Raw genomic sequence first — 13,219 nt, forward strand, 5'->3', positions numbered from 1 at the left:
AAACAAACGATCCGAATCAGCGAAATAAAAGCCTGTTATTTACGGGACCGGTCTAAAAGACCTCCGTCTTACAGCGGGAAATCCGATTGTGACTGTCCGAGCGCCGAGCAAGCGGCCCCAGCAGGCGCAAGCTGGCGGCCGCGTCATTTTATGGAGCAAAGAAAACTCCGAAAACTTTGGAGCAAATTGTAAATTCGGCAAAGATTTTCGCAAGACTGCCTATATTCGAAATCTAAACAGTTCATTTCTCGCCTAAAATGTTCTCAAAAGTAAATTTAGTGATGAATAAGATGGCGAAAATTGTTAAAATTGTCCCGTTTTTGGGCTGTCTATGTACTGGAAATCCAACCATCATTGAATGCCGAAATGAATGTTGGGATACAGGTGCTACGAAGTTCATACAAGTTACCAATCGATGTATCCTCGGTAAATGGGCGTGTCAAGAATACATCCGGGAATTTTAACTGTTCTTGGCGAAATGCGAACTTGTGTATTGGGACAGTACTTTGGCAACACGAGATGACGTTTCACAGGGACACAAGAACACAAGTCAATAGAAGAACACATATTGGGAAACGCCCAATGAATTTGACTTTGGTAGGTGTTAACTCTCTATACGTTCAACAAATAGACATGTAGTAGTAAAAATTCGGTAGACAAATAGTAGTATAGACACATACTGTACAATAGAGACAACAATATACATATAGGCATATATCAACATGATATACAAAAATACAGAATTACAAATAAGACATAATATCAAGTCACAATGTACCTTTCAAATGTAAGGTGTTTCGTGATTGGTCAGACATCGTACCTCTGTAGTTTCTATCCAGTACTTTTAATAAATCATTTCAGCTGTTTAGTCAGTACTTTTAGCTACTATTTCAACTGTTTAGTCAGTACTTTTAGCTACCACTTCAACTGTTTAGTCAGTACTTTTAGCTAGTATTTCAACTGTTTAGTCAGTACTTTTAGCTAACTACTTCAACTGTTTAGTTGAAGCAAATCATTTCAGCTGTTTAATGATTTGATGAATCCCTGGCATTAAGCGATCCACTGGGGGGGACATGCCGCTAACTACAGCAGCATGTTCCGGTCTTTGGAGTGATATGCTGCCTGTGTACCATCTGCGTATATACATTTCCTAATGAACGCTGGAAGTGGTAGACAATTATCAGGGACAAACCGTAAGTAATCTTCATAAATCCTTGGTAACATCCTGCTATTGTTGGCCTATCCAGCGTAACGCCTTATGCCCACTGACTGTGCTTACTGGAGTTATTTATGATGTTATATGTGATCACGTTCTACTATTAAACATGCCAAAAGTAATATGTTTTATTATAGTGTAAAGTATAGTTTTAGTTTGCCCTAGAGTTGCTTTAAATCTCGGTTATGGATTAGTCAGACTTAGGTAAGTCTTCTTCAAATATTAACATCAATGATATTCCTATCCATCTTATTCTATCCCGGGGATATCGATCCTCTCATCTAACGCTCAGCAAAAGCAGAACATATTTTATCAAAATATAACCCTTTTTATTTTAACAAACTCATGTAATTCCCAGACATCTCTAACAGAAGGCACCTGTAGCTTTCCTTTTTTTTCTTGCAGACTCCACTTCAGTGATGGAATAACCAGAAGCTGTGCCCATAATTAACCAGAAGGTATCTTGGGGCCAAGAATAAGGTGGATAAAGCAGGGACACACCTCCTACTTGGCAGAGACGGCATCCGGCGTAAAACCAGATGTTTTATCCCCGAGAGATGACAACACAAATGTCCTTCACCATCACACCCCCGTTCAGGTCAGAACTACTTGGTTAAGCACAGCGAAAGATGGTAACTACTCTGCTTTGGTTAAAAGAAACATTAACTGTAATTATGAGCCCAAGCCTGATTTAAACCCGACAAGTTTTTAATACGTGGTTATAACTGACGTTCTCAACTACAATTCAGAGTTGTTTGAACTACAGAAATCTGTTTAGATTTATCTTAATGAATAACGCAACAAGGATGAAGCATGTAAACTGCGTTGTTTGTCTATTCAAAATGGAAGGGATCGCAAATGGATCCAAATGAAGAAACCTACAAAAAAAAACTCCAGCCGAATATTGTGGGTAACAGATCGAGGCAGCAACATAATCAAAGCCCTGGAACCATATAGGAGACTTTCTCACCTAATTAATACTGTCCTTCACCACGGTCTGCATGCTGACACACTGGCCGACAACGCGCCAGATATAGTAGAGACCATATCTGCTGCTAAAGGACTCATGAGATATCTGAAACAATCTGGCCTGATTGCTCAATTATGGAAGACAGCTGCTACAGATGTGGGGGAGACACGATTTAGCACAGTTTACCTCAAACTCAAGTCAGTGCAGGACATACACCCAGAGCTACAGGAGAATCTGGAGAGGCATAGCTTTCTCCCCACCCAATTAGGCTAATAAAGTAATGATTAAAAAAACACAAATGCTTGATGAAGGCCTCGGCTCGAGGATAGTGGCAGGAAATATCGGGGCAAGTTCGGACTCGGCCAGAGAATCTAAACTGCAGTGCTGTTATAATCCTCCAACAATGTAAAGAACCCAGAACTTCAGTTTTTATAAGCTGCCGAGCTGAAACAGTTGTGAGGAATCAGCAGAGAGAATGGAGAGAGACACTAAGCTAATGTTATGTCAGATGTTACGTTTGTTAGGCTAAAACTGATGGATATTTAACTTGGTAACAAATGATTCCTCACGTTGTTATCCACTTTTGTTTTCATAAATCGATCAGTTTTTCGGGTCGGCAATGGAGGACGGAGAGTTGTTTTCCCCTCCAGGGAGGGCAGGAATTAAATGCGCCCTGTCATACAGTCTCTGGTGTCAGAGACCCATCCATCTACTTCATTTATATTTCTGTTTTTTGTTTACCGGTTGAGTTGTGTCTTCCTTCAGCCCAGAGTCCTGGGGAGAAATTCAGAGAAGAAACATGAATATAAAGCAGCATTTTGATTGGAGCAGAGCTACGAAGTGGGCTAAATGTGAGATATCACAATCACATTTATTAAAAAAGACTGATCAAAATAAAATGCAAAGATCAAACCAAGAACTGAAAAGAAATCTTGTTCACTATAACTTATATTTTTATACCTCTGAGCTTTGAACATTAAGCACATATCAGAATAAGGAAGAGAAGTAGCACTCTTAGTCATAAACTATTTATGTATCTTCACATTTTATAACACAGTTAATGTGTACATTTAGCTCCATATATTTGCTATAATGTCAACTTTTCAGATGCTCTATTAAACAAACTTAAAGACTAAACATTGTTTTTGATTGTTTTTGATTGTTTGCATGAGTTTAAAGTGTTTGAACATGATGATGGAGACTTTATCTTACGAGTAAGTGCACTTTGTTTACCTCCGTATATTGATCTTAGTTTTATATTCCTATTCTTATGAACGAGATGACAGTAGTGTTCCTGTTTTTAGCTTGATCTGTCAGTGACTGACTTTTAAATTGGTATTCTGATTCTGAGGTTTTGAATACTACACTGTGACTTTAATTCGGTATTTAAACACTGATGTTTTGCATCTTTCACAGATAATAAAAAAAAAGATAATTAAAGCAGAGTCCTACCTGATCTCCATAGCAACAGCAGCACCATCAGCAGAGGATCCATATCCAAGTAGACCGTCTGTCTCTTCTCATATGTCGGACTTATCGTCGACTTATTCTCTGCTCTTAAAATGCGTTTCCTGTTTCTGCCTTTTTTTATCTCGTGTTCAGACAATTGATGAGCAGCCTCTCAGAACGGATGAACCAAAGATTAAACATTATCAGATATTTGAGATATCATTCTTTTGAGAGTTCTTCATCATTTTATTCATATATGTCAGTTTAGAGAACACATAACACATTTATATATACAATTTATGGTTTGTTTGTATAGGACAGCATAGACATGAGGTGGGGGGGAGGTGACATGCAGCAAAGGGCCGCAGGTCGGAGTCAAACCTTGGGCCGCTGTGTCAAGGAATGAACCTCTATATATGGGTGTATACCAGGTGACCCAGATGCCCAGATATTTGAGTATCAACTTCAACAATGGACTTTTATCATGGTGTGTGTGTGTGTGTGTTACCACACATTGATATTTTGTAATGTTCACACACCAGCGATTCATTATGAACATTATTAATACTATAATATGTTGCAGTGGTAGGGAATTAAAGGACCCAAATGCAGGGAGGAGGCAGGCAAGAGAAGGTTGGACTCGAAGATTTAATAACAAACGGCAGGATACAAAGGATCCCAAAACAGAAAAAACACAAGGAGTGATGAACTGGCAGGGCAGGGATGAAAAATACACACAGGACCTGAGGCCTGTACTAGCGAGCTAACGTCAGGCTCAACCCAGGATTTTCTGTACTATGAAGGTGGATCACTTGTTACCGGGTTCAATCGCCGTGGTAACTCATGCTGAACATCTAACCGAGGAACAGGTTAAAGTTGGAGGAGATCGAGAGATCAACGGTGTTAAAGCACCGCCGACCAATCAATGCGATTGATATGGCGTCCACCGTTCTTAAAGAAGATCAGTCGAGACTCGGTGCAGAGAGAGAGAGAGAGAGGGAGAGGGAGGGAGGAGGGAGGGGGAGGAGGAGGGAGGGAGGGAGGAGGGGGAGGGAGAGGGAGGGGGGGAGGGAGGGAGGGAGGAGGGAGGGAGGGAGGAGGGAGGGGGGGGGGAGGGGAGGACAGGAGGGAGGGAGGGAGGGAGGGGAGGGAGGGAGGAGGGGGAGGGAGGAGGGAGGAGGGAGGAGGGAGGGAGGGGGAGGGAGGGGAGGAGGGAGGGGAGGAGGAGGAGGAGGGAGGGAGGAGGAGGGAGGGAGGGGAGGAGGAGGGAGGGAGGGAGGAGAGAGGGGAGGGAGGGGAGGAGGGAGGGAGAGGAGGGAGGGAGGAGGGGAGGGAGGAGAGGGAGGGAGGGAGGGAGGAGGGAGGGAGGAGAGGGAGGGAGGGAGGAGGAGGGAGGGAGGGAGGGAGGGGAGAGGGAGGAGAGACCCGTGCGCCTCCACCACCCCAGCACACACATGTGGCTGCCATTTTTATCACAATACACACAGGCCACATACACATAATGCCACAAGCACACACACATATTTACCACACACACACACATACACACACACACACACACACACATACACACATACATACACACATATTTTACACATACATACATATTTTTACATTTTATTACATACACACATACACATACATGCTTGCATACGCATATACATATATACACGGTATACATATACAAATATATATGGGCCTACATACATATACGTATACACATACATATACTATATATATACATACATATATACACATATGCATATATATATTATATTAATCATACATATATATATATGGTATATATATATAATGGAAGAGCATACATATACATATATATATATATATATATATATATATATGATATATATATATATATATGATATATATATATATATATATGTATATATAGGTATATATATATATATATATATATATATATATATATATATATATGGTATATATAAGTATATGGTATATATATATGTATGAGAGAGAGGTGTAGATATATATATATATATATATGGTAGCGTGGTTATATATATGTATCATGCAGTAACATTACTCTAATATCTCAACAACCCGCTAACATTCCCCGGTGGCATTTTATGAAATAAAATTTGAATGGCCTTGAGTCGGTGTTCAATCCACTGCTACTATGGTTTGAATTAGTTTTATATTCTATTTTGTTTCCTCGACCATGCTTTCTAACTGTCAGGGTTGAACTGAAAATAACAGGCTAAAGCTGTAAATCCATAGTTTATGGAAGTCACAGTGTAATTATGTCGAGCTTCCTCCTGAATCAATCGATGGGGAAGTGATATAATTAAGAGTCGGATAAACACCTACAGTCGGCTATTTATTTATTTTTTTGCCAGCTCTCCTTCCTGTTTTAGGCGCTAGCCATTGTATTATGCTTTTCCTAGTAAAACCAAGTGGTCTGTGTTCTTCATTTATGGAGAATTATAATTTGCTCTCTTAACATGCTTTCTTGGTAGATGTGTTATGATTGTCGTAAGCTAAACCCTTCTATGTGAACGGCTTCCGCTGATTGGAAACCTTGATTGGTTGATCGAACTGATGGATAGCCAGCGCCGAGGGATTATGATGGACCGCTGTTGTTAGGTTTGTGGTCGATTACTGAGAGATCCGGATTAAGTTGATCTTGTTAGACAGCTTCTGAAACAATCTGCTATACAATAAAGGGTATCATCAAAACATAAATCAGAAACGAAAGAAACCAGGAACAGGTTCACATTAGAGAGAGTAATCAACAAGGCGTGGAAAGTAAACCAGATTTATTTCAAGTAGAGAAAAGATCTATCAAAATAAGGTTAGGAACGAAATTAGGAAATACAATAGGAACAGAAACACACAACAAATATATATGACAACAATATACCAATACAGGACTTACGAAGTAGAAACTATCCCGCCAAAACATCTATACAACAACAACAACAACAACTAAATAAATAACTAACTAAACAACAGGAAACATAGTATCATCAACAGAAATATAACAAAAGACATCAACAAATAATTGAAACCATAACTAAACATTCAACCGCTCCATCTTAAATTATAATAATATCAATAATAATAATAATATCATCATCAATAATAATAACAATACCAATACATAATCTACAAATAATAATATATACATCACCACATCACACACACATCATCACCAATACGAACAATCTCCTCATAAATAATAATATCATCATCATCATCATCATCATCATCAATCATCATCATCATCACAATAATATCATCATCATCAAAATCATCATCATCATCATCATTAACATCATCATACATCATCATCATCATTAATATCATCATCATCATCATCATCACATCATAATTCATATCTCATCATCATCATCATCATCATCATCATCATCACATCATCATCATCATCAATCATCATCATAATAATAATCATCATATCATCATCATCATCATCATCATCATCATCAGATATCATCATCATCATCATCATCATCATCATCATCATCATCATCACATCATCATCATCATATCATCATCATCATCATCATCATCATCATCATCATCATCATCATCATCATCATCATCATCATCATCATCATCATCATCATCATCATCATCATCATCATCATCATCATCATCATCATCACATCATCATCATCATCATCATCATCATCATCATCATCATCATCATCATCATCATCATCATCATCATCATCATCATCATCATCATCATCATCATCATCATCATCATCATCATCATCATCATCATCATCATCATCATCATCATCATCATCATCATCATCAACAACATCATCATCATCATCATCATCATCATCATCATCATCATCATCATCATCAACATCATCATCATCATCATCATCATCATCATCATCATCTCATCAATATCATCATCAATACATCATCATCATCATCATCAATCATCATCACACCAAATATCATCATCATCATCATCATCATCATCAATAACACAAATACAATATCATCATACAAACACATCATCATCATCATCATCATCATCATCATCATCATCAATCACCATCAACACATCAACACACACATCATCAATACCATATCATCATCATCATCATCATATCAATCACCATCAACACCAACATCACTGTTCCATTCTCCAGATGTTCAGTAACATAGCTCAGTGAACTATTTTAGTACAATATGAGATCAGATTCTGAACGAGCCGCCATGACAGTCTGGCTTTGAATTTCCGTAGAAACCAGACCCACGTGACGCGTTTGTCCAATCAGCTGCCGGTTTTCATTTCTTGGGCTACAATACAGAGTAGCGCCGCCTGCTGTTATGGAGACGTATTACGTTTCTCAAGTCGGCGTCGCCTCAGTTTTTTGGACCTCGGGGACCCGACTGATCATCTCGAGTGGCTTTACTGTCGACGGTCGGCCGTCTGGCTGGTGTGTCCCGGCCTTAAGCCTACCATAAACTAGAAGAGTCTGAAAAGATTGAAGCGTGACACCATCTTACATCTAAAGACAATCTGTCATCATGTCGCTGAGTTTTTAGGCACAGACTAGAAGATTTTACTACCAAGATTTCAAACTTAGAATATTATCACGACTTCTGCCATTTGTCTGTGCTACTAGTCTCTGTTAGTACAGCTGGAATCCTGGGACGCTGACAAATGTGTGTCTGTCTGTGTGTCTGTCTGTGTGTCTGTGTCTGTGTGTCTGTCTGTCTCTCTGTCTGAGTGTGAGTGTGTCTGTCTGTCTCTCTGTCTGAGTGTGTGTGTGTCTGTCTGTGTGTGTCTTGTGTGTTTGTTTGTGTGTGTGTCTCTGTGTGTGTGTGTGTCTGTGTCTGTATCTTGTGTGTATATTTCTGTGTGTCTATGTGTGTGTGTGTGTGTGTGTGTGTGTGTTTTTTCCGTGTAGAATATTATCCAGATTTCTGCCATCTGTGTGAACAGTCTGTGCTACTAGTCTCTCTGTTAGTACGGCTGGAATCAGGAGTTTAAAGGGTTAAGTTGAAGAAAATGTTTGACAGGCAGAAAAAAAAAATTTCATAAACGTCAATACTTTCTGAGGTTGATGTGATGCAAGTTGTTAGTTTGCAGCTTCCTGTCAGAGAGGAAACATGAAGCTAATGAGATATCTATTATTATACCATGGTCTGGGTGAATACTCGATTCTGATTGGCTGCAGCGTGTCCATAAAAAAGTGTTATAGGACACCTACTAAAGAAGTTCCAGTGAAACTGACTGTTTACTGTTCTAAAATAATTCACTACATTAAACAAAAAGCAGATGTTTCCAACTTGTTCGATACAGTATTAGGGGACCACTAAGGTCTATAAAAGAGACTTCAGATACAGTATTAGGGGACCACTAAGGTCTATAAAAGAGACTTCAGATACAGTATTAGGGGACCACTAAGGTCTATAAAAGAGACTTCAGATACAGTATTAGGGGACCACTAAGGTCTATATAAAAGAGACTTCAGATACAGTATTAGGGAACCACTAAGGTCTATATAAGAGACTTCAGATACAGTATTAGGGGACCACTAAGGTCTATATAAAAGAGACTTCAGATACAGTATTAGGGGACCACTAAGGCCTATATAAAAGAGACTTCAGATACAGTATTAGGGGACCACTAAGGCCTATATAAAAGAGACTTCAGATACAGTATTAGGGGACCACTAAGGTCTATATAAAAGAGACTTCAGATACAGTATTAGGGGGACCACTAAGGTCTATATAAAAGAGACTTCAGATACAGTATTAGGGGACCACTAAGGCCTATTTAAAAGAGACTTCAGATACAGTATTAGGGGACCACTTACGGCCTATATAAAAGAGACTTCAGATACAGTATTAGGGGACCACTAAGGCCTATATAAAAGAGAGACTTCAGATACAGTATTAGGGGACCACTAAGGCCTATATAAAAGAGACTTCAGATACAGTATTAGGGGAACCACTAAGGTCTATATAAAAGAGACTTCAGATACAGTATTAGGGGACCACTAAGGTCTATATAAAAGAGACTTCAGATACAGTATTAGGGGACCAACTAAGGTCTATATATAAAGAGACTTCAGATACAGTATTAGGGGACCACTAAGGTCTATATAAAGAGACTTCAGATACAGTATTAGGGGACCACTAAGGTCTATATAAAAGAGACTTCAGATACAGTATTAGGGGACCACTAAGGTCTATATAAAAGAGACTTCAGATACAGTATTAGGGGACCACTAAGGTCTATATAAAAGAGACTTCAGATACAGTATTAGGGACCACTAAGGTCTATATAAAAGAGACTTCAGATACAGTATTAGGGGACCACTAAGGTCTATATAAAAGAGACTTCAGATACAGTATTAGGGGACCACTAAGGCCTACATAAAAGAGACTTCAGATACAGTATTAGGGGACCACTAAGGTCCTATATAAAAGAGACTTCAGATACAGTATTAGGGGACCACAAGGTCTATATAAAGAGACTTCAGATACAGTTATATATTTAAGGCCACTAACCCCAAAATAGAATCCAAATACAGTATTAGGGGACCACTAAGGTCTATATAAAAGAGACTTCAGATACAGTATTGGGGGACCACTAAGGTATATAAAAAGAGACTTCAGATACAGTATTAGGGGCCACTAACCTACGTATAAAAGAGACTTCAGATACAGTATTAGGGGACCACTAAGGTCTATATAAAAGAGACTTCAGATACAGTATTAGGGGACCACTAAGGTCTATATAAAAGAGACTTCAGATACAGTATTAGGGGACCACTAAGGTCTATATAAAAGAGACTTCAGATACAGTATTAGGGGACCACTAAGGCCTATATAAAAGCATCCAAAGAGCACCATGTCATGGGACCTTTAATTTTAACACTGTGAGGTGCTTCAGTGCCTCATCCTCTGAACACCACAGGATGGCGCTAACACACACGTTGTAAGAAGTAAGTTCTACTGCCCCTCTGGACTGACTTTGTTTCACAGCAAATAACTTTTTCTCATCCCGTTCACTGTTCAGTTCCCTACGTCAGGCTGCGGCCGACAGTAACGTTACACATCGCGGATAAAATTGTTCGTAAAAGTTGTTATATTGTTTTGGGGACAATGATATGGCTAGATAGCTAGCTTGTCTTGTTGTTCAACAAACTGTCAAATTATTTGTACTGATTGCCAACTGTACACAATGTTATTGACTTTGAATCTTGCTAGCATAGTGTTAGCTTTACCTGGACATTTAACTGCCTTCTTACCAGTACATTTAACTGTCTTCATACCATGACATTTAACTGCCTTCTGAGGTGTATTGCTGATTTCTTTGATGTAAATAAACCTTTATAATCAAGAAACAGTGTCGGCGGATTCCTCACCTCACAACCTGACAGCATCGCTACCAAATACACTACACTTCTTACCGGGGCATTTAACTGCCTTCATACCGGGGCATTTAACTGCCTTCATACCAGGGCATTTAACTGCCTTCTTACCAGGACATTTAACTGCCTTCATACCAGGACATTTAACTTCCTTCTTACTGGGACATTTAACGATTTAACATTTTAATTTATTACCAGGGGCCTCATTTATTATACTGTGCAGTGAATTTGCGTCAGAAGTGGCGTACTGATGAAACATAGGACCTGAGGACGCACAGAAATATTCAGATTTATAAAACCACACACGTCCTATGCAAATTTCCATCCATCTGGCATCGAGTTCGCCGTTTCTCCTTTCACTCGTTTCCAGTGTCCCTGGAGGAACGCACATTTTCCTTTTTATAAATCCTCTACGTCTTCTTTTGTGCGTACGCCACATTTTATAAATGAGGCCCCAGGACATTTAGTGCTCTTATACTTCCTCACCTTACTTCCTGCTTCGCTCCCATCAGAACTACTACGGCCACTAGAGAGCGCCACCACTACAAACATAAATATAGGTCAGAATGATGCTGGAACAAACATCATCTGGGAGCGTTTTTCAGGGGAGGACAGGTCACTTTTGGTTCAGTTGGTCAGCCGATCTAATGATCAGATAATACCTGATTGTTGGCAAAGCAAAGTATAAACAAGGTTCGTTTGCTGACACTAAGTTGTTCTTCGAGTTCTTAAAAGCTTGAGAGACTCTGATTTTAAACTATTTACAGACACACACAGACTCAAACCAACTTATAGTCATAGAGATTTATATACAATACAAACTAATGTAAAACTTGTAGTCGAGTATAGGATATATTGACAAGGATGACAACCATGTCTAATTAAAGAAACACTCTTAAGATTATTAATCAGAGGTTTAAAAAGCAAGATGGTGATGAATAATGGCATTTTTCCCCCCACATGGTATGTGCTCAACTCTACTCGGCTCGGCTCGACTCGGCCGAGGTGCCCCCTCCTCCTTTTTCCATTGCAGATTTAGTACCGCCTCATGCCTGAAACTGCGGTGACCTAACGCAACACACCCAGAAAGTGGAAGCTGTGTTGTTGTTGTTTGCCAGAAGACACATTTAGTTTCTAAAGAAGCTGGAGGCAGCAGAAAAAACACCGCTGGCTAAACTATTGAAAAATGGGGGGTTTGATCAGGACAACCCTGTCTGTTGCTATAGCAATGATGACGCAGTGATTAGTGACAATTCTCTCCGACCAATCACGAGCCTGCAGGTTTTCACGTCACCTTTTGGTATTGCCTCAGCTCACTTGGAACCTGGAATGAGTTGATACTAAATAAAGTACCTGTTAGAAGGTACCAGGGACTTCTTTTTGTAATGGAAAACCAATAAAGGCGAGTAGAGTCGAGGCGAGGTACCATGTGATGGAAAAACGCCATAATTGAACCAACCAAAGCACCCTTGATACTCGAGTCTTAACAACTGTGACAGCTCAATGGCCTGAAAAACTGAACATGAACAAAGGCCTTTGATGAAACATGAGCAGATGCTACAACATACTACAGAAATTGATATAATATCTCATGATAATAAAAATTCTGCAACATTTTAAGAGTGTATACTAAAGCAATCCGTTACTTATTCAAGGAAATGCAATAGCAAAACAAGCACACTTTTAAGAGTAATGAGAGGAATACAGATTATGCAGCTTAACCCTTGTGTTGTCCTCCCGGGTGAAAACTGAAAACACTTTTTGTTGTTTTATTCAACATTTTCTAGGCTTTTCCCCCAGCTACCGCCAGTATATACACCCCTTAAACCAACTTATTACCACAAGTTTTACAATTATATTTTTCAAACTTCATGGTCAATAAACCTCATTTATATGATTTTTATAACTAATTTTTTTGTTAAAAAGCAGAAATGATGAAATATTTTGAGAATTACGTTAAAATGCAAGGAAGACTTTTGTCAGAGTTTAGTCAGGAAATGGTTTTTAAACCATTTCAACAGTTTTTTACTTCTTCCAAATGCTGTAAAATATAACATCCATAATTTAATTATATTGTGAAGAATGTTGTATTGAACCAATTTTTTTTTGGGGGGGCAATTTGGTTAAAAGAAACCCATATTTTTTGTGTAGAAACTTTGTACGATGGGT

The sequence above is a fragment of the Perca fluviatilis genome, chromosome 21, assembly GCF_010015445.1.
Source record: "Perca fluviatilis chromosome 21, GENO_Pfluv_1.0, whole genome shotgun sequence".
In the NCBI taxonomy this organism is placed as follows: domain Eukaryota; kingdom Metazoa; phylum Chordata; class Actinopteri; order Perciformes; family Percidae; genus Perca; species Perca fluviatilis.